Raw genomic sequence first — 24,454 nt, 5'->3', positions numbered from 1 at the left:
CAATAGTATAGATACCCTAAGAACCCTCTACCAACAATTCTTGAACAGATGGGAGAAAAGGAAAGATCCCATTCAGATTCTATCTGAGTACGAAAACCTAAGAAGAGGACCCCATGAAACTGTCCAAGACTATTGCACTAGATTTAACAGTGTGTATAGTGCCATTCCACTTGATCTTAGACCCCCACCTGGTTTAGCCTTAATCAAATTCCTAGATGGATTTGATTATGATATGGATTTCCAGCTGAGAGAACGAAACCCCCTACTTTAGAAGATATGCAAAGCATAGCAGTCAGTGTTGAAGCCAACCTTCTATCCAAAAGATTCAAGGCCAGGACTGAAAGGAGGATACCATTAAAAGAAGAAAGCTCACCCTTTGAACAAAAGCTAGATGCCATAATTAAAGTAATGGATAAACTAGGAGATAGAGTGGAAACAAGTGAAAAGAAATCTCCTTGGGATAGCTAGCAAGCTAATACAGGGAGAAATCCTAATTTCAGGAGAAATCAAAACCAGAACATTGGAAATAATGGTCCTGAACAAAACATTAGACCCCCTTTCTAGGAGAACTATGCAGAAGCTTCTCACTCTGAAGGCGCAGAAGAAGATACTCAAATCAATTTGATGGGGCTTGATGATGAAGGAGAAGTTTTCTTATCCCAAGATGATGAAGAGGCCCACATACTTAAATAGTTCCAAAGCCAATCAGGAGAATCTTTCGACTTTGGGTAGGGATATGACTCATCCATCTTTGAGGTGCACAAGAAATACAATCTAAGAAGTAGGAGAATTGATGTCCCTGAAACAAACAAGAAAATGGTTCCAAATCAGCCCAAAAAGGTAAGACAGTAACTAAACCTTTGCAAATTATTTCTAGATCAAACACTAATCCTTCTGACCCCATAATTGAAGATATCTGATAATCAACCAAACAATGAACAACCTTCCACTTCCTTTCCTTCCAAGGAGAGAGTTGAAGAAACTCAAAATATTGATGTAGGAGAATCAACAAATCATGATTCTAATCCTAAAAAGGAGAAAGACATAGAATACACAGAAAACACTGTTGCTCAAAATCGAAAAGTCTAAATGGAAAAACCCTTTAATTTGGAAACAGAAGTAGGCAAGCTAAAAATTTCTGTCCCATTATTTGAATTAGCCAATCATGATGCCTATCGAACTCAAATCACTAGATCATTGAAAATTACTGGAACTGAAGATTCAGTTAATCTTTTTCATGATGAGCCCGAACTAATCTTTGGCCTAGAAGTGAATGGGAAACCATTGGAAGGAGGAATTCCTCCCTTCTGTGTTAGCCTAAACATACATGATAAGATTCTTCACAATGCCATGTTTGACTCTAGTGCATCTCATAATCTCATGCCTAAGTCTGTCATGGAAAAGCTAGACCTAGACATCACTAGACCATACAAAGATTTGTTTTCTTTTGACTCCAGTCAAGTGAGATGTTTAGGATTGATAAAAGACTTGTGTGTTTCATTGGTTCGATATCCTACAAAATCAATTTTAATGGACATAGCGGTAGCAGATATACCACCCAAATATGGCATGCTGTTGTCTAGATCTTGGGGTGCTAAGCTTCAGGGATCTCTTCAACTGGATATGTCATATGCTACTATATCAGTTTTCAGAAAACCCAAGAAACTATACAGAGAAACATTGATGAAATATGTAGTAAGTAGTCAGGAAAGACCCCAAAATTTCCCCATCTACTCAGTACACTCTGACATGGATTCTTTAATTCTTTATAATGAAGAAGCCAATTCTTCAAATACTTCAGATGTTTTAGGAGCAGAACCAAAAGAAATTGTAAAAGAAAAATCAACTGTTCATATTAAGGAAATATCAAATAACAAAGAAAAATCAGATGACAATGAAAACCCAAATTCCATGGTTAAACAAGTTCCTATCACCCCAGATACGAATTATTAACATGAAATCCTTTGGCATTTAGAGTTTGATGGCTCGGTAAATAAAATAGGAGCAAGAGCAGGAGTTTGGGTGTACAATTTAGAAATTGATCATGCTGAAGGCCATGCCTACAGATTAAATTTTAGATGCACCAATAATATGGAAGAATATGAGGCTCTCTTGTTAGGTCTTAAACTTGTTAAAAGATTAGGGGCTATAAGGGTGTCCATCATGGGAGATTCAGAATTAATAGTTAAACAGATTAAAGGAACTTACTTAACTAGGGATCCTAGACTTGGATATTATAGGGGAACAGTCATAGAAATCGTCAATACTTTTTTGGAAACCCAGCTTGCAACTATTCCTAAAAAACACAACATGCAAGCCCACAACCTGGCCATGTTCGCTAGTACCTGCAAATTACCTTTTCAACCTAATCATCAATATACTGCTAAGACTAGGCATAGACCAGCCATCCCTGATAATCTTAAGAACTGGTAGGTTTTTGATAGTGAGAAGCAGATCAATAATTTTTTAACTTTATATGAAGATTTTTCTAATATTAACATAGATTTTGATACATCTACTAGTTCTAATCAAATAAATGAAGTAGAAATTAACATTTCAGAAGAGGATTCGATAAATATGCTTCATCCTACAAAATTCACACAAGAGGAAATTCAAAACCTAAAACAAATGGACGTCGATGAGATAATTGAAGAAGAAACAGAGGTTATGAATCTAAAAGACAATCATTTACCCAAAGGATTGACTCCTCTAGAAGATTTGTTCGACTCTAATGACATTCCAAAGAAACCTAAAATGGAGCCATTAAAAGCAGATATTGAGGAGTATAACCTAGGAACACATGATAATCCCAATTTGATAGAATTGTCAAAATCTTTATCTCCTAATCAAAAGTTAAAGTATGTTGAACTTATGAGGGAATTCCAGGATGTCTTTGCTTGGAGTTACGAATATTTAAAGTCCTATGACACCTCTATCATTCAACACACTATACCTCTTAAAGAAAATCAAAAGCCTTTTAAACAAAGACTCAGAAGAATTAACCCTGTGTTCTTATCATCAATTGAAAAGGAAATCAAACGCATGTATGAAGCAGGGATTACTGCCCCTATTAGATTTTCAGAATGGGTGTCTAACTTGGTACCTACTAGGAAGAAAACAGGGGAATAAGGTTATGTGTTGATCTGAGAAATGTAAATAAGGTCTCTCTTAAAGATAGCTAGCCTTTACCCAAAATGGATCATATTTTGCAAAGGGTAGTGGGTTCTTCTAGAATTTCACTTTTAGATGGGTTTTCAGGTTATAACCAAATCTTGGTTAATCTTGATGACCAAGAGAAAACTACTTTTACAACCCCATGCGGTACTTTCATGTACATTAAAATTCCATTTGGACTAAAAAACAAAGGAGCTACTTTTCAAAGAGAAATGGATATTGCTTTTGCAAAAGAAATTCATAATTTTCTTGTCATATATCTTGATGATCTAACTGTTTTTTCTAAATCAGATCAACAACACTTGGAGCATCTCAAGCAAGTTTTCCTAAAGTGCAGAAAGTATGGCACTTCTTTGAATCCAAAGAAGACTTTGTTCAATCTAGAGGAAGGGAAGCTATTAGGTCACATCATTTCCAAGGATGGCATTCAGATTGTCCCTTCTAGTATTGAAGCTATTTTACAGATACCCCATCCAAGAAATATTAGAGAGCTTCAGGCTTTCCTAGGGAAGATATTTTTTTAAGGAGAATCATTTCTAACTTAGCTGAACTCATTAGATCATTAAATAACATGCTAAAAAAGGATTCAAGAATTAGATGGATAGTAGAGGCCAAGCAATCATTTGAAGAAATTAAAATGGCCTTAACCAGAACACTAGTCCTCACAAGCCCATAGTTTGATAGAGACTTCATCATTTTTTCTTTTGCATCAGAACACACCATAGCGGTAGTTTTACTACAAAAGGATGATCTAGGATTTGAAAAACCAATAGCCTTTTTTAGTAAAGCTCTCAGAGATGCATCATTAAAATACAAAATAATGGAGAAACATGCTTTTTCATTGGTAAAATCCCTTAAAGATTTCAGAGTCTATATATTGTATTCACATGTAATAGCTTATGTTCCTAACGTAGTAGTCAAAGACATCCTAACTCAGGATGGAGTTGATGGCAAAAGAGGAAAATGGATAGCTACTGTCTTAGAGTATGATATAGAGATAAAACCTACCAAGCTAATAAAATGTTAGGGATTGGCTAAACTCATGACAGAAACTAATTTCCAAGCCCTAGACATAAACCTTATTGCAGAGCTGGATAAAGAGCAGGAGATGGCGACTCCACAGATCAGCCAGGCCTTTTCTGATCCACCCTAGTATGTTGATATAATTTATGTTTTACAAAACCTTTAGGCTCCTCCAGGGTTATCTAGAACCAAGAATAGGTTTTTGAAAATGAAAGCTTCAAAGTTTTGTATCTTAGATAATACCCTTTTTTGAAAAAATCATGAAGGAATTTTGTTAAATTGTTTGTTAAAAGATGAAGCTAACAAGGCTCTACAAGAATTTCATGCAGGGGACTGTGGTGGACATCTCTACTGGAAGTCAACTGCTGACAAAATCCTAAGGGCTGGATTCTATTGGCCAACCTTGTTTGCAGATGTGAAGAAATTTGTAACTTCTTTCCATAAATGCCAAATCTTTGAAGGCAAAAGAAAATTGTTACCTTTACCCTTGAAACCTATTTCCACCGAGAAGCCTTTTCAACAATGGGGTCTTGACTTCATTGGATAAATTCATCCACTCTCTTTTGGTCAACACAAATGGGTACTCACTGCAACTGACTATTTTACAAAATGGATAGAAGCCATTCCCTCTAGACAAGCCATAGACACTGTCATCATAGGATTTCTAGAGGTCAATATTCTATTCAGATTTGGCTGTCCTACTAAAATCATTACTGATAATGCTGCAGCCTTCAAGTCAAAGAAAATGATTGCCTTCTGTAACAAGTATCACATTACACTGGGTCATTCCACAACCTACTACCCCAAGGGAATGGACTTGTAGAATCTTCCAACAAAAGTCTAAATAATATCATCAAAAAACTGTTGGAAGAAAATAAGAAAACTTGGAACAAAAAAATGATCAATGCTTTGTGGGAAGATAGACTTACAACCAAGAAATCCATTGGAACCAGTCCCTATGAACTTGTTTATGGTATGGAAGCAGTTTTTCCCTCATCTTTAGGGGTTCCTGTCATGAAACTACTTCAAGAAGCTCAAGTGGAACCTAATGATATACAAAGAAGGATAAACCAGACCATCAATTTGCAGCAAACCAGGGAAGAGGTGTACCAAAGATCCCAGGTATTACATGAGAAACTCAAGAAGATATTTGACAGAAGAACGAAGTTAGAAGATTTCTTCCTTGGAGACAAAGTGTTAAGATGGGATTCAAGAAGAGAGGAAAAAGGAAAACATGGGAAGTTTGACTTCCTGTGGAAAAGACCATATATCATATATGCTTTTAGTGGAAACAATGCATATTTTCTTAAAGAGTTAGATGGTACAGAAGTAGAAGGAGGACTAGTCAATGGTTGGATGTTGAAACATTACTTTTATCTCAGTTTTTAACTCTGATTTGATTTCTAACTGTACATACTATATCCTTTGTAATGTCCAGTGTTGATTAGATGGTAAGATTGTGGAGTTGAAGCCCGAAGAGAAGGCCCTAAGCTTCAGAATCATTACTATCATACATATAAATAAAGCAGCAAGGAAAAGGAAGATTGCAGATCACAGTCAAAGTCAGTTAGAGGCCACTGATCTACTGTTCTTGACTTTCCACCAGGAAAATCCATCCCCAAGTGGAGCCACTGTTATGCCCCTATACCAATAGGTGTCATATATCATGTTTGACTTGGTTTAGCTTTGAAATATGCTCATACCTTTACTTGTTGCAAAGGTTTTCCACATTTGTAAAAAATCAAAAAAAAAAAAAAATGTAAAGAGGGTATACCCTAGAAAAAGAATAAAAGGGTAAAAAGAATAAAGAAGAGGTCAAAAAATGAAAGAAAATGAACCCCAACAAAAATAAAAGACCATGAAAGTGTGCAAGTCTAAATGCCACTACCATTTACTTTTATGTATAATAAAGATTGTGTGCAACTTGTCACCTATGCTACAATCCATGGTAACCAAACAGTTTAAACTTGGTTATTCCATGTTTTCAATTTCATGTTTTAGATATAGAGAATAAAGATCTAACCAAATAGTTTAATCTTGGTAGATAAGTAGATAGGTAGAGGAAATAAAAGGAGCTCAATAGTTTAATCTTCACCCTTGGATGTAATAAGTGTAGACTAAGATAGGCATCACTATGTAAAAGAAAAGAAAGTTTGAAAAGGGTTTGCCAATCTAAGTGCACCCTAATAAAGAAGTGAAAATGCTAGGGTAAAGTAGGTAGGGTAAGTAGATGATGGTTGCAGAATAAATGTGTGGTGAATGTTAAGTTTAAATGCTTAAATATTTTACTTTCATCACTAGGCAAAGGCATGTATCACATGGAAAGGCACATCAACATTCAAAGTCAAAATAATTAACTTCCCTACTCATTCCCCTAAAATCTTTACTAATTCCCTAAGTGCTAAAGGTAATTGCCAAAGTTAGAGGGGCTCAGAGCATTTCTCTGACTTTTGGAGGGACCGGACCCTCAACCCAAGAATTGGAAATGCATAAAGTACTTAAGTCCCTTTCGTCAACATTACCCCCCCATAAGGTCACTCATTCCTTTAATAAAACTTTTCCTAAGTAAAATCCTATTTTACTTAGGGAAATTGAAATAAATCTTCATAAAAACCCTTTTATACACTTTAGCCTAAGTCAATATATTATAAGATGAAATATTTTCGGAAAACATTGGACTTAGTGCTTTCCCATTCATTTGGTCATATTAACCATTAATGTTTTATTATATAAATCCCAAATAAAAGAAAATTACCCACACCTGTATTATTATATTATGCAAAACCCCAAATTATTACATATCTCGCCCTAATGGTTAAGTATAACTGTAAAACAAATAATAAATGGGGTTAATTAACTAATCTGTAGTTGATTAAGAACCCAAACCCACCACCATTTATGAGGATTAATTCAGTCATCGGGACCAATTAATAACTCTCCCAACCAATCAAATCGCCCCTGACATGATTAACTCCTTTAATTAATATCGGGCCCACCCCTGTTATCCATCAATCACGTCATTACCTCAACCACCGTCCGATCGGATCCTTAGATCCGATGGCCCTTACTCATATCGTGCGAGCCTTTTGGTTGACCTTTAGCCCGTGATGTGAGCAGTTTCATGAACAGTGCCGATGCTATGTGTCAAAAGACATATGGAATCGCATTGCTCCCCACAAATACCACTTACCCTCCAAAATCGGTGCGATGAAACTTGCTTACCGCCTCCCGCTAACGACAAAATGTCAAGTCACCTCCTCGCTGACGCCACTTGTCGGTGTCATAAAACACGCCAAAAACTTTGACTTTGCATAAAAAAACAAAGTTAATCTTTTTTCATCCTTATTCTAAAAACTCATGCATGCAACCAAAACGTGAATTCAATCAGCTCATACTTCAACTGTCAACTACCTCGAAAATTGCAATCCGATGCCGCTCCAGTCCACCATTTGCACCCAGTGAACCAGTAATCCATTGCCAATCACTCCATAAATAGGTATTTACCATTTTCCCTCCAGAATCCCTGTAAATACTTAATTTCCTCTGTGATTATGTTGAAAACCCCAAAATTCAATGTAATTCGGCTGTGGAAATGAAAATTAAAGACTCCCAAGACCCTTTGTTTTCACCAACTTTACTCAAAAACCCAATTTCCATCTTTGAATCCACAAGAACCAGAAATGGAAACCCCCGTGGCCCTTAATGTGGCTCTAGTATCCACTCCTCAGAGGACTTGGACCACCTTCCCTTAGTTGATAGAGACTTCCAAATCAAAGACCTCACATTTGATGATTCCCCCTTGAAACTACACTGCAAATACCGGAACCTTTACCTCAATAATGTTGACAATATTGGTATGTGGGAATCAAATCTCCCAAAATAACAATTCCCTTCTGTGGAAATTTTCCTAGACATCGTTCACCAGTGCCATCCCAATTATGACCCTAACCTCAGAGCTGTAATGTTCCCCGACCAGCAAATCCTTTCTTCCATTACAATGGACTCCATCAATGAAATATTGCAGTTTTAACCTAGTCCGAACCTTTCCCCTCTATATATTGCTGATTTAATTGACAAATCTTCCGAGCTATCCAGCTTAGAGATTGCCAGAGATTCTCAAACTTTCATGTTAGAACAATACAATTCAAAAAACCCTCCACCCTACATGACATGTGCTTTTACAAGCTTAGGGAGGGATATTATTACCATGATTCCATGTATTCTTGGTTTCACAACCAATGAATATGTGGATGAAATGACCTTTGCATATATGACTATCTTCACCCCTGGCCAACCCCTTGCTGCCAAGTATGACTATGTTGATTTCATAGCTGACAAAATCCATGATCAATTCATGAGATTGGAAAATGAGAGAGTGTTCAAGTATTCCACAGTCTTGTATCACCTCTTCCTATATTACCAAACTGACAAATTCCCATTATCTGCGAATAAGCTTGATACCAAAGGTAATCCCAGATTAGTCATTTTTTGGACTTCCATCTTCCACTACTCATACACTTCTCCCTATTCGTACAATGAATTCATAGATCAATTTGTCTATCTTGTAATCGCCATGTTGACAGGACATCCTCCCCTAAGAGTTAGTGATGATATCAAGAGAATCCTTCAACTATCAAAGCAATACAAGATAGGTGACTGGTACTTGTACCAGAATCACACTGAGATCTGAATCTATGGTTGTGAGCTCCCTCCTTTCAAGTTGCCTAAGCATGTCCCTATGAGATTGTTTGCCCTGGAATATTACAGGCAAATATTAAGCTTTGACCAAATTCATTTTACGAAGGCAAAGAAGAAAGCCCAATTGAGGATCAAAGACCACTTAGGCCCATTTGTGTGCAACAATAGAGAAGCAGGGAAAGAAGCAGAAGAAATCATAAAAACAACAATGAAACTAAAGAAAAGCTTTGCTTGGATTTATGATCCTTACGATTTCATTTGCGACAGGAGAATGAAACATAAATTATCACCCTATGTCCATCATAGAATCCCTGAGATAGAATAGTATGCAAATTTGAATGAATGGAGGGAAGGGACTTTGATAGAACAGGATAGTGATCAGGTTGAGGTTGACAATGTGATGAAAGATTTGGAGAAGAGACTTGACCTGGACGCTTTTGAACTGGTAGCAGTAGAAACTTCTCAAAGGCACACACATGAAACTAGTGCTTCCATAGCAGAGCCATCATAGGAACAAAACCAGGGAACAAGTGCTCCAACACGAGAACAAACAGAGCAGCCAGAGGTATCAGAGAAGCCTGAAATCTCTAAAGAGAGAGCTCCACCATAGATACACACAGCTCCTACAAACATGGGAAATCCCCCAGTAGTGCAGACTCCTTTGAATGAGGAAAAGAACTTGAAAAGAGATAGGGAAGTAGCTACCCCTTCTAGCATACCTATAGATCAAACCTTTGCTAAGAGGCAAAGGTTGACTCCTTATTCAAAGGAAGAGTTCATTGGAGAAACTACCAAAAGCATGAGAAAGGAAGGAACAGATAGTTTACACAGAGGTGGGACACCCTCAAGTTCACAGAGGCAAGAACTAGAAAGACAACATAGTATAGAAGTTTCATCTCTCAGGTCTTCTTCTGAGAAAGTTATAGATATAAAGGGGAAATTTAAAGAAATCAAGACAAAGAATGAGCAACTGAAGGCCCAAGCCTATGCTCAGTACTTAAAGATGGCCCATACCAACCAAACCAGATTGATGTCAACCTTTGACATCAAAGAAGGCAAAATGCAAATGAATTTCTTGAAGCCCGCAATGTAGTAGCCCAAGTCTTTGGCAGATTACCTCAAGGCTGATTTTTAAGTCATGGCTAAAGACATCCACCCCATAGACTAGATAGAACTGCACAAACAAATAGGGGAGATGGTCTACTCTACACTGACTAGCAAGGCAATGATGGCACATAGGTTGCAAAATTCATTGAGCAACACTACTGCCCAATTGCAACTAGAAAAGGCCTCCTCACAGGCAAAAGACAACATAATCAAATCATTGGAGGAGTTGATTATTGAGTTGGGCCATGACCCAAAAGATGTCAAGGCAACAAAAAGCCTAATAAAGAAGAAGAATGAAGATATAACTGCACTTAGAAAACAGTTGAAGTTGCCACCACTCATTCACCCTCAAACTACTGAAGTGATTGAAAAGAAAAATGAAGAAGAGCTTATGGACTTGGTCCTTAAGCTAAATGAGCAATTAAAAGAGACAGAGCAGGAATTATAGAAAACAGTACAGTCAAGGTAGAGTGAGTCGACCATGCAGCCTCAAACTGTAGTGCTAATAGTTTCAATAGCAGTCCCTTCCACATTGGCACTTGCTTTAGCACCAAATATTCCTTTGGCAACAACTGCACCTATAGAAGCAATAGGTACATCACAGACAGGTACACCATTACAGAACACAAAGGAATTAATTAAGTCCATGGAGGTATTGAAACTCCAAGTCACAGAGCTGTAGAAAGTAAAAAAGAAATTCACTAGTTTGGAGAAGAAATATGATATATCAAAAATAAATTTTGCAGAAGAGATGAGGAAAAACAAATGCTTAACCCAACAAATCAAAGCCTTAGAGAAGGACCTGACATTTGACAGGACTTTAACAGAGATCAGGAGGATATTGTGGACCAATATCATTGATTCCATCAATGATATTTGGTCATCAATTCAAATTATTTTTGAACAAATTGTTTTGGTTAAGCTTGCTCTTGAAGAAGTTCAAAGGACCAGAGAGGAATTGGGTAGAAAGCCTGAAGAGGAAATCTAGTTAATTAATTTTCTAAATAGTAGAAACAGGCAATTGGAGCAGTTAAACATTGAGGATAGGACTGGTATCATCCTCAAAATAAAGAAAGTATTGACCAAGAGAAATCTGATGCAAGGTCTGGAATGAAGATGTCAAGGTATGCAGGAAGACATCAAAGAGTTCATGAGGAAATTTGGCATCTTACAAAGTAAAGGACTCCCAAGTCCTTTAGTCATCAATGATAAGCTAATGGTTCAAATAGACTACATCAACAAATTACATCAGCATGCTAACCATCAGGCCAGTTCATCTGTAGTTAAGGCATTTCCCACAGGAAAGTTCTCTATGATGGTTTGGAGAACCTTTTTTACATTGAACATGAAGTGAAACACCTATTCCCAGTGCAACCCAATTTTGTGAAATATACTGAAGCAGATGAAATATATAGGAATATGACAAGGACAAGAATACCAAAAGATGGTTGGTGGTCTAGCACAATTGACATCTTGTAAATACCATGACTTAAGTGAGGTGAAAATAAATAATTAGCACAATAAAGTCTGGTAAAAAGGTGAACAATGGTGAACAGGTAAAGAGTATCAGATACAGGTGAAAGAGTATCAGTGAAAAGATAAAATCAGATGTCTAGCACAGAGTTACTAGCATGATAGCAATATGCACATTCATAGGACTTGCCTCCAGCTCCATCAACAAAAACAGGGATCGCAACAATCAGTTCACATTCTGTTTCTACATTCGAGACCATCTGTCTCTATATTCATGTAAAATATATTTAGTTTTCCTAGAATAAATCTCTCTTAGTTAGGAGATATTTTGAGGTAAACATTTGTATAAATACTTCCTTATTTGAAGTATTAGGGGTGGATTCCTAGACATTTCTGTAGACAATGTACTTTTGGAATTGAAGTGTTGTTGAACAACTTTTGTATGGCTGGCTAGAACAAAGTAATAAAGCAAAGGAGTTTTACAGGATACCTGTCTCAAATGAGAAACAAATAAGTATTTTATATCTTGTGTTTTTACAGTTTTTATGGTTTAATAAATATTCATATGTGTTTCATATCTGAATGATAAATGAAAAGTTATATTTCAGAAAAAGCTTTACTGCATTCTGTCTTTAAAATCGTTTATTTTCTTAATGTTTTCTTCTAGGCTATTATAGGTAGGGAATCCTTAATTGCTCCCTGGTTTCATAGTTTATAATTGTGACCATTTAACAAAGAATACTTAGTTGATTTTTGTTAATGAGAACCCACTTTCTCTCATCTTGGACCCTGTTGAAGGATTCTTAGTTGCCCTTCCTCTCCGTTCAAGTCCATTTCACCCATTTGAAACTATCATTTGTCTTTTGTTTAGCTATCTTGCCCTGTGAAACTCTCCTTTGTTAAATAAGCCTGATCCAGTTAAGCCATCTTCAATTCACTCCATAGTCCAATGGCCTGAAATATCTTTTTTTATCCATCTGTTCCTGAATTCCACCACCAAAAAAAATCACAACCCCCCAAGCTTTCATAACTAGCCTAATATCCCATAGAACAAAGCTAAATCATAAAGAGAGGGCCCTCTCTGAGTATAGGTTGGCTAGAACCTGTACTTAAAATATTGGTTTGTGGTTACCTCAGACCCCTTTCCTTCTTCTAACAACTTCAAGGAAAATCTGACCAATAACAAGGGGATTGGAGAGGATTGATTTGACGTTTGGCTGGAGGATTTCTGTGAAGGAAATCAGGACTCAGAGGGAGTCTAGAGGAGCTTGTTCCTTAAAGGATTTCTAGCTTTGAAGAAATCCATATCCAAGTCTTGCTGGGTTAACAGTAGGAGAGGGAGAAAAGAACTAGTCCTATATTTTTTTTTGGCTAGAGATGGCAGTCAATGGACTGAGGGATCAGGATAGATTGGATGGAGCATCCAATTTTGTCATCTGGAAGGTCAGGATCTTGGTAGTTTTAGACAAAAATCGTATCAAGGACTATGCGTTGAATGTAGTTGTTGTTTTGGTCGATGTTGATATGTTGAAGAAGTACGAGGAGGCCTAGGCAAAGGCCAAGTTCATGATTCTAGATGGGGTCGAATATCATGTGGTCCCACACATTTTTGAGAAGGAAATAACAAGGGAGAAGTGGGAAGCGTTGACCACCTTGTATGAGGGGACTTCCATTCAACATAAGATGCTATTGGAGAATCAACTGAGACAATACAGATGTAGAAGGGAGAAGAGATCGATCCCTTCCTCCTCAGGTTGCAAGGGATTTTAGGCCAGTTGACTTCTGTGGGCTCTACACTAGATCTTGAGTTTATGGTCAGGATTGCCCTGAATGCAATCACCAAAGATTGAGAGGCATTTGTCCAAAGTATTTTGGGCAGAGCTTATCTCCCCTATTGGGAGGAGATGTGGGCAGCTCTTCAACAAGAAGAGATAAGGAGGTTGACCAAGGTAGGAAGTAGCGATAGAGGAGCCCGGGTCAAGAAGGAGGAGGAGGAGGACACAACTCTCACATCATCGGGACAACAAGGGCAACGAAAAAGGAATAAAAAGGATATATCCAAGGTCAAATGCTTCAAGTGTTGGGAACTAGGACATTTCACCACTCAGTGCCCCCAGAAGAAAAGCAAGGAAGAGGCTTATGCCTCAGAGGCTGCTCTAGCAAAAGCTGATAAGGAAGGCGAGGATGATGATTGTGTGATGAGTGCTCATGTGCCTCTAGAGAAGAGGTGGGGCAACATGGAGTTGTAGTTGAGAGGACTACATGAGGGGGAAGGATCCTTGAGGTGCCCAAACTCTTAGATCACATACGGCTACGAGAGCCCTTAATGATAGTAGCAGAATGATGGGAGTTATTTTATGCGAGGGATGATGGAGCAACAGTGGCAAACTAGAGTGCCAAAGTTTGAAGCAGCGCAATGGAGGTTGCAGCAGTGCGAGAGGCACAAAGAAGATTGCAGCAACGTAGTAGCATCAGAGGTTCAACATAGATTAGCAGAAGAGGTAGTTTTAGCATCACGAGGCATCCATAATAACTAGCATGTCAGTATTTGGGTGAAGTTTTAGTTTCTTACTTCTCAGCAACTGAGTTGCAGTGCAACAATTAGCAGTGTCAGTGCTATGGGAAACATGATGCGACATATTGAGAGGGAGTTGTAGTACAGATGTAGCAGTGACAGTGGCAGTGTCATGGGCAGCAGTACAGGATGAAACGGTGAAGTGATGAAGGGACGCGGGCCAAGCATTAACAACACAGAGGACTGATGTTGTGGATCAATGTGATGCTTCTATTGGGGAGTATTGCTAGAGCACATTCCTCACTAAGAGGGAGTGTTGATTTTGGGTAGCATCGAATGTGCTTTAACTCCGAAATTTTGTGGAGGGGCTAGAATACATGAGATCTCCAAGACTCGTAAATAATTTGGAGAAATTCCACTCGGATGAGGATTCATTAAAATAATTAATACTTTTAATGGGGTTCCTAAGCCTAAACTTAGGAAAATAAAAATATTAATGGGTATTAATAAAAATATGGGTGAGAAGCTTCTAAGAGGTGAGGATCAAGTATGTTTTAATCTTAGCCATTGATTAGGGACTTAATCTCAGTTGTTGATTCATCAACATGAAATATATAAGAGGAGAATTGAGGGTCAGTTGGAGATACACCAAGTGATCAGTCAATTTTATTTTTCAGGTAGCATGGTTCGCTGAGAAAATCGAATAGGTGATCTGAGTTACAGTGAGAGGGGTAGTAGAAGATATTTGGATCGGAAAGGAGTTCTGATCCAAAGAGTACCAGGTAGAGAGGTAGCACTAGCATTAGAGAGGAAGTGCAGAGGTATATGCAGCCCATGAAGGGGCTCACGCAGAGCTGACGGAGGCCAAGAGGGTCTCTTGTAGTGGTAGTGTAGAGTATTTGTCAGTAGTCCAAGATTTCGCTGAGGAAGCAAGTTTCTGAGCCAGGAGGGATGAACAACAAACTTCACTTAGAAAATCGATCAAACAGAAAGAGTGAAGCAGCCTCGCAGAGGCAAGACACTAGCCCACATAGGGATTACGTTGGGATTTTCACAGTGCTTTCCGGAGTCAGGCCACTTAGTGGATCAGTTGTGATTTGGAGAATGAGGTAAACCCTCGTATGTATTTCTTGCTGCCGAGATTTCTTTGAAAGGTTAGCCAGTGTGAGAGGCAACCTGTTGTACTCAGATTCTAATTTCTTAATAATACAAACCCTCTACATGTTGCACTGGTTTTCCCGCATTGGGTTTTTTCGGGGATGTGTTGTCCAAAAGTCACAATGTCCATTGTGTGTTTGTCTCATATGCATTTCAATTTATGATCTGTATGCCAGTGTAGTATGCAATAGTGTTTTTCATCACTATTTATAAATTAAATAACTAGTTGAATGCAATAACAAGTAGGAGATGATAAGCCAATGATTTTAATAGGATTTCTGATGTGTAGATTTAGAAATTTTCACAAAGTCTTCCTCCTTGTGCTAGCCACTTGTAACTGCAACATAGTAGACATTTTTTCAATTTAGCAACAAGCCAATTCTAGTTTTATTTCAAGTGGTTATTTTTTTTTTTGTGGAAACCTAAATATCTGAACCCATGATGCAAACAAGGACTTACCACATAATTCACAAACTTTCTTGCCAAAGACCTAGTCCCCTTCTTTATGATTGCCACACGTGACATACCTGCCATGGTCACTTCATTTGAACATTGTTTGTGCCTATTACACATTAACATGGAGCCAACACATCATAAATCAAGCAAGCAATGATTTCTTTGTTTTCTATTTGGTTATATATTCAAAGATTGTTTCTTTGTTTTGTCTGATTTGTTACTTGTTTTGATCATTTTTCTAATTTAAGCAATATGCTTGGTTCTTTTTGTCTCCTTGCTTTTGTGGTTAGGGAAAATTTTAGGGGCTAATATTATAGGCTAATTTTCCACGCTTTTCCAAAAAATATTTGCTAAATTCCATTTTTTCTAAAAATGATTTGCCCAAATTTTATAATATAAAATTATTTCACTTTACAAATTGCGAAAATTGTATAGAGACTATAAAAAATCATTAGAAAAAATATTTTTCTTACAATAATATTGCCAAACATTCTACAATTTGAATATAAGGGTCTAATGAGACTCACCAAGGCTTCTAATATTTAAGATAAATTTCCATCCTTAAAATTTTTGTTGTATTTAATGCCTCAAATATGAAGCAATGAGAACCATGCTTATATTGTCAAAGACATTGTAGATATGCCATAAAATGGTGTGGCTAACCATGGTGATACTCAAACCCTGGCTTTGTGTGGTGCCAAAGACCATGCCCAACTTGAGATCCTTGATAGGATAAGGTCCCTAATGAGGTTTTACCCTTTCGCTACTACTGATCCAATGATATTTATTTCCATATTTTTTTGGCTAGGCACTATAAACTTCTTGTTTTCTGAAGGTTAAATCAACTCCCTTTCCTACGAGGCCATCACCTGAGTCAACAAAATTCAAAGACGAATTTATTTAGGTCCTATCTATGGCATAATATATTTTTATATTTTGGATTTCCTAATGTAGTTAACAAGTTTGGTTGTTAACATGGATGTGATAAAATAAGAATTAGGGAAATTTATGGGGAAAAAAAGCAGAGAAAAAACCCATATCCACTACATCAAGGGAGATAAGACTACACATATAGCCCTTGGGCCTATGAAATTTACCAAAAAAAATTGAGATATGATTTACTAACACAACCTGAAGATGAACCAAATGTGGATGTCTGGAAATGTGTCAAGAAATCTTGGCTACACAAAGTATTGTCGAACCCAATTCTTTTTCTATGTTCAAAGACAATAGCTTAGATCATCAAGAAAATAAACATAGAAAAATTCATGATAAAGGACTCTAAGGAGATGCCTATAGATTCTTTTTTCCCTTTAGATGTGAACACATACTAAAAACTACCTCCATAAGAGATTTACCTTGATGAAGTTTGGTTGAAAGGGTTTGATAATGGTCCTAGGTACCTAATGAAAATCCAATAGATAAGAAAGAAAATCTTAAATCCTATATCGTTTAGAAGGTATCCAATGAACCTTTCTTAGAACTCATATTAGATGATAGTGTTATGCTTTACAAGATCTATGGGAAGCCAAATGTAGAGGAGTTCAAAGAGTCATGGGTACCTCTCATGTACTATATTTCTATTGTTGGAAACAAGTTCAATTAGGAAGACATTTTATCCAACTCCCTACAAACCAATATAGGATACACCCAAAGGTAAAATATAGGGAAACTACCATAATTACATATAGCATCATATCTCATAGATATAGAACCTATGAGCACATTATCACATGCATGGAGTGGAAATGGACTACCTAGTCACCACCAATTCAGATTTACTGCATGGAGTTGTGGGAATCTAAGTACAACACTTCCTACAATAAAATTTTCCACAATTTCGTAATTCCCCTTTATGAGATATTATTCAATGCCCCAGTTCCTTGTATGTCAAAGAAGGCCAAATAAATTGTAGGGAAGGTAGGGGATTAGTTCATATAGGAAGATGGAAGTTATTTGAGGATCTTTGGTATTATAAAGCCACATCACCTGCTATCAAAGTTTGTCACAGTTAAAGAGATTTCCTATCAAGTGATGATAAGGGTTAGAGGAGCCCTATTTAAATATAAGAAATCACCTTGGCTAATAAATCCTTTCTACCTAGGATCATAGTCCTTCAATGACATGAATGAAGAATAGTGAGAATTTGATGATTGGGAATATTTCCATTATGGGGAGATTCCATACCATAGATACCATCCTAATTTGGTAGTCATAAACCATTTCCAAACTGGAAAACACAAATGGGAATATTAGTCAAAGACCTAGATGATGAGATTCTATTTATAAAGTTAGTTACTTCTTAGCAGACCCATGCTGATTATAAAATAAAAGATGAGAAGAAAGCATACAGATAGGAAAATGATGCTAAATTAGAAACAAAAGAAGAGCCATGGATTAAAAGGGAGAAGAAGCAAGGAGGATGTTATTAACCATCTACCTTAAAAATGGTAAGAAGCCAATAATTATTGTCCACTTCAAGGGGAGAACTTCCTTTTACAATGAATGCAATCTTTAATACAATAATTGATTTATAAGATTAGACCTCCTTGGTATATATACAGGAAACAAAGGGTACAATGAAAGATTTTGTTTGACATAATAATACAACAATAAAAATGTAATAACTAAATATCTAGGGATCAATAAGGGGTTTTAGGATTAACATGGGGCTTTTCTAGGGTTTAACATGCCCCTGCATTTCAAACAAGTGTTGTCATCAACACTTAACTAACTGTAATTTTTTTGCAAGAAAAATTCATATTCCCATGTTGCCTCTTCCATTTGTAGGTTCTTCCATTTGTTGAGGTACTCGATAATTGCTGAATTCCTCAATTGCTTATCCTTTTTTCCAAGATTATTTATGATTAGTATAAATAAATTCCATTCTTCATTAATCTTTGGTAAATGTTTTGGACTATGATATTGTTATCGATTTCCTTCTTTAAGTAAGAACCATGAAATACTAGATGTACACGTGAAGATGGAGGTAATTCCCATTTGCAAGCCATACTTCCAATCCTTTATAACACCTTATAGGGGCCATAATTCATTAGTGCTAATTTATTGTGTTTTTTTTCCTTGAGGGACATCTATTTATATGGTTGTTGCCTCACAAATACCCAATCCTATGCTTAAAATTCTCTTTCACTGCGATGTTGATATGTTTGTTGTTTTATTTTATTTTGTGTAATAACCAAGTTGGCCTTCAATATTTTGAGAACCTCTTGTTGGTGCCCTACGTGATCTTCCACTACTTTAGCCTTTATAGTCCCTCTCAAGGGTGATGTGATGGATGGAGGATGATATCCATAAAATTCCATAAACAAGAACAATTTTGATGAAGTATGGAAGGATGTGTTGTACCACCATTATGTTGGCATTATGACTAAAGCATTGTCCTTGATGGCAACCTACTTGATAAAGATTTCAGCATGATGGCAGCAGGATGATTACAAAGGATGATACAAATGTAATAGAGAGAATGGACAAAGGAATATTAGTTCAGAGACAAAGGAATGATAAAGGTGAAGTTTGGGAAATTATATGCGGGTCCTGTGAATAAATATTGCGTACATATGCAGGTATGGTAAAGAAAAGCCGCTTACATATTCCGCACAATGGTAATTGGAATACCAGGGGTCTTTACCATGGTATGGGACCATAGTAATGAGTGTGACTATGGATATTTGATCTTGTCAAAGAATACCATCGACATTACTAATGGATTGGTCCAAGGTATTGGCTAAGGCTTATAATATATAAGAAGATGGAGATTAAGTGTTAGAGTGTGAAAGTTTTATGTTATCTATGAATGATTTGATCTAAAATAGGTGTACACCAAGGAGAAAGGAAAATACACAAATATAAAAAATATGAAGTATGGTATCATATGTGCTTGTTGAAAATATCTAACTGTGATACATATGTGGTAATAATGATACTCTGACATGAATATGAGAGAGTAAGGATTGCAAAGTATTCGTGGTTGTAGCAAAGGCATGCTTTAGTGATTACAGGTATTTATGATGGTTTGCCTCTAAGAGGTCGCATACACATGTAGATTTTCCTTTGGGTAGTCACGTATACATTTTGTGAAAGTTTAGAATCTGTATGTAGGTGTCAAACATGAGAAATTCATAAATATGCAGATGTCCTTTTTAAAAGTCGCGTATACATGATAGGGTTTTCAGTATGAGATGATGATGATGGTTGATCTGTTGTCTTATGTTTGCTACTATTTGTTGATGAAGTCTCTCTTATGATAATATGTGTTTGACAATATTGATTGGGTTGAATTGATTATGAAATAGAAGTTGACTAAGTGATGATGCTACTTTGTGGTGATCTGTATTTCATTCAGTGATTTGTGTTGGCTTCAATATTCGATTGAGTGATTGATTCAATGGTACAATGATTTAGATTTACTTATCAATTTTGTTTTTGAGATCTTTATGTAGGTACTCTTAAGGAGAAGCACATACATACACAAGTATGATTCGGAAAAGTAGTGTATACCTTCTGACATATGCTTGATCAGGGTTTACAGTGACAACATCTGGGTTCTATGAAAAACAAGATATGGTCTGGTACTTTGGTGAAAGGTTGTGCACTGATATGATCTATTATGAATTGGTTTGATTTAGTTGTTTTTGGTTGATTCAGATTCAGTGATTGATATGAATCAGTTGGTTCATAATTGGGTAGTTGATTTTAGAATTGTTGAGAGTGGATCCTGTTAGAGTCGGTCTTGTCGCCCTCCATCAGCGATCAAAGCTCTTTGCATTTGCATAAGTAGGTGTCTCATCAGTGTCAATTTTTGCATCCCATTAGGCATGCCATAACCCTGATGGAGGAGCTGGTGTCTTTGTCCCCCTCTTGGCATTACTGGATCAAGTCATTTCAGTCCTTAGTCACTTTCAAGCTTGTCTTGTCTTGTCTTGAGGTCAAATTCCTAGGTCTAGGGTTTTGGTCAAGTTTGTTTACAAGGTCATGTCTCTTAAGGTCAATAGGTGCCCAGCAAGCCAGAGGGATGTTTTTCAAAGTGTTTCTTCGAAAATTTCTATCTTGTACAGTTAATTTTCACCTTGGATTTAAAAACTCTGTTTTTAAAGCCAAGGTCATTTTTCAAATTTTTATAAAAAGTGATGAAATTTCAAAAAACTTCCAAAGACAACATGTAACCCTGGCTCCCTTGCCAAGATCCCTCAGATGATATCCCTGCAAAAAGTATCGAGCAAAAGCATTAAATGAGTCAATTTCAGGACAAAGGAAACCAAACTGGTCAATTTTATAAAGTGTCAAAGAAAAACATTAGAAAGTGGGTTTGGGCATGAAATTATTTCAAATCAAAGCTATAAAAGACCAATCTCCCTCCATTCACCCTCATTGTGCATCTAACTCACTTGCAAGAGAGATTGGGCGAGTGTTTGAGCGAATTTGAGAGCTGGACAGGCGCACGACCTGTCAGACTAGGTGCGCGACCCGTCAGAGGCGCGCGACCCGTCAAGCGCGTTCCGACAGTGTAATTTTTCAACGGGCGCGACCCGTCAGTGGCGCGCGACCCGTTGGGTGAGGCGCGCGACCCGTCAGCGCCCTGCTTACCAAACCGACTGCAAATTTATCCAAGGACCCTCAGAAATCGCCAAATTTCCTAAGGTAGGCTCTCCAACTTAAGAATGGTTGCTTGTTATGGTCAATGGGAATCTTAATTGCGTTTTTAAAGGATCTCCATGTGCAAGAGAAAAGCTCCATGTTGCTGCATTTTAAATTTGTAAAATATGCCTAGGGTTTTATGCCGTTTGAAAGGTATTCCCCTTGTAATCATTTTCCCCATATCCCATGTCATTTTCCTTGTCTTTCTATATAAATTTCCCTTTTTATTTGTAAAGAAAAATCCAAACCCTACCCCTCTTCCCTAAAAAATGACAAATTAAGCCCTAACCCTACCTCTCATTACCCATGTAAACAATGTATATAATGATGCATATGCAATGATTTTTGCAATGTTTTTTCCCTTGAATCCCTGTTTTATATATTTATTCCCATTTTCCCTTTAAAAGTGTCCCTCCCCTAACATTTCCCCTGTGCTCCTTGTCCCCTTGAAACAACATATAAATCAACATTTTACAAGGCATAAACAGTAGTACATTTTGGCCACTCTGCTCCTTAAACAATGTCAGAAACCGAAACCTATGAGCAGAGTGATGACCAGGCATCAGCTTCAGAGATTGAGGTACAGAGGAGGCCTCATAAGGGTGGAAAGGGTGGTCATCATAAGAGAGAGGAGCCCACCTCTTTGACAGATTTACAAGCTTGTCCTATGGCAGTCTCATGTTTCCAGTACATGTCTTGCTATGAGTTTTGTGAGAGGATCTCTCGGATTCAGCACCACAGAGAGTTGGCTCGCCTATTTGTTTTACACTTGCATGATGGACATGTCAACCTTGCCGGGGTGGACTTTACATTGACACCCGAGGTGATTTCACAGGCCACAGGGATACCTAATGTCGGAGAGGTATGGAATAAGCGCAAGGTGCTGGACAGTGTTCATTTTGAGCCTTTCGTTAGACCAACACTCATGAGACACTTGACAGGAGTGTTTCCCTTCAGATTTCTCAAGAGTGAGTATGCTCCCATGATGAGGCTCATCATACCTGTGAGGGCAGATTTTCACAGGTATATTCATACCATATTCGCCTCTTGATGCACTTCACACGGGTACGGATGATGAACATCCCTGTTTTCTTCTATCAGAACATTGAGAGGATGGTGTCCATGATGCAGAGGAACAGCCCGGCACAGCAGTATAGGAGCCTGATCCAGGTGGATATTGGTGGCCACCTGCCAGGTCCACCTGGACCCCCACCATTGTCTTTCTCAGCATTTTCAGTTTCCTTAATTGTAGCACAGTTTACTATTTTTAGCAGTTTTTCGGGTCCTGAACTTCCGGAGCCGTTTTGAGGCCCTAAACGACGTTTTTTTGGAATTCTGGGGCGACCGAGCCCTATGTTCCCTCCCAAAGTGGTAGTACTCGGATAGATCTTTCTAACGAGCTATCGTACACGTCAAACGGAGATCGTATGCCAAAGTTACGACCCCGGGAAATTGATGTACCAATTTACCCAAACAGGGCCCACAATTTGGCGTTTCATCTTCTAGGGTTAGGTTTCGGTATGTGAAGGGTTTTCCATTGTTTCTCAACAATAAATAGGCCTTCGAGCCTCATTGTAATACAGTTCAGAACAGTTCAGAGGCATGTAGCCATCACATCTCTTCTCAGAGATAAGCTACCATCGCCCTAGCTAGTTTATTGCCATTTCTGTTTGTAAGCATATGTCAGTATTTTCCATTAATGAAATGAAGTATTATTTCCGCTGCATCTTTGTGTATATGGTTATCTCTGTAATTTGTTGCGTTCCTGTTTAAATCTGGATCAGTGGTATCAGAGCGGTCTGCTTTTTCTCTGTTTTTCTTTGCATGTCCCCAACGAGGTCGGGATATAAGGAGTTAGGGCTTGAACTGGTTGAACCTTTGCAAGACCAGCCTCGCAAATCCCGACGGCCTCCCATGGCGGACGAGAAGAAAGACGAGGGGGCAGGAGATCCCATCAAAATATTACTCGAAGAAGCGCTCGAGCAACAACGGAACGCGATGATGGACAACTTTGCGCAGATCCTTCAGCGGCTACCCAGAAGCGGCGCATCGGCTTCTAGCAGCTCCTCTGGAAACGCCACACCCTTTAAGGTACAAGTTAATTTTGAAATCCCCATATTCGAGGGTCAGATAGACGCCGATGCCGTAGATAAATGGTTAAATCTGCTAGAGGGTTATTTTTCTGTTCATGAATTTTCGAGTCGGGAAAAGATTGTTTTTGCTCTTCTCAAAGCAGCCCCCCACGTCAAGGACTGGTGGGAAACCTACTGCGAGCAGAAGGATGAAAGTACTGGCTCACTATTTTCAGCCGCACCCACCTGGGATTCGTTCCGGGATGCCATCAAGGAGCAGTACTACCCTGTCGGAAGCTATGAGGATGAATACATAAAGTGGACCACGCTGCGGCAGGGAAGGGACCAAGATGTGCCGGAGTTCACCAATCTTTTCCATACCCTTCGCACAAAGTTGGGTATCAAGGATTCGGAGCAACATTTGATACTCAAATACCGTGGCTGCCTGCACAAGTACATCCAGGAAGAAATACAGTTCCTAAACATCCCCTCGCTCGGCGCAGTATACCGGTATGCCGTCAAAGTCGAGCAGAAGTTTAAACAAAAGAAGCGAGACTTTGGATCTGCGAATCCAAAGCAGGGGAAAGGTGCCCCTAAACCACAGAACAAAGGACAAAGCCAAGGCGGGACAGCCCAAGACAACCAGCTGAAGCTGCAAGCAAAGAGCAACGCCGCGAAGCCGAGAAAGGACACTGGAAAATGGTGCGAGTTCCATAAGAGCTCCACTCACAACACAAGTGAGTGTCGGGCCAAACAGTCACTAGTGGCTGAGCTAAAGGTTTCAGAATCAGATGCATGTTCCGACTCTGAGTCAGAACCCGATAAGGGGTATGAAAAAGGGAAGTAGATCATTGATGCGGATCCCAGCGCCACTGTTGCTACCGCAAAGATCCAGAAAAATGAACCCGAAGATCCAGAGGAGGAGGAGCGTCTCTTCCACTCCCAGATGTGGGTCAAGGGCTCCCCGATACAGTTCATTGTTGATAGCGGGAGTCAAAAGAACCTCATTTCGGCAGAGGTCGTAAAGCGGTTGGGCTTACCGACCACAGCACATCCACAACCATACACCATTGGGTGGCTTTACCAAGGGCGAGATCTTCGCGTGAGCCAGCAGTGTCGCCTT

Source organism: Pinus tabuliformis, chromosome 2_1, assembly GCF_031772625.1.
Source record: "Pinus tabuliformis cultivar Carrire ecotype Pingquan chromosome 2_1, CPIR1, whole genome shotgun sequence".
NCBI classification, from domain to species: Eukaryota; Viridiplantae; Streptophyta; class Pinopsida; order Pinales; family Pinaceae; genus Pinus; species Pinus tabuliformis.
Note: the sequence above shows the minus strand (reverse complement) of the source record.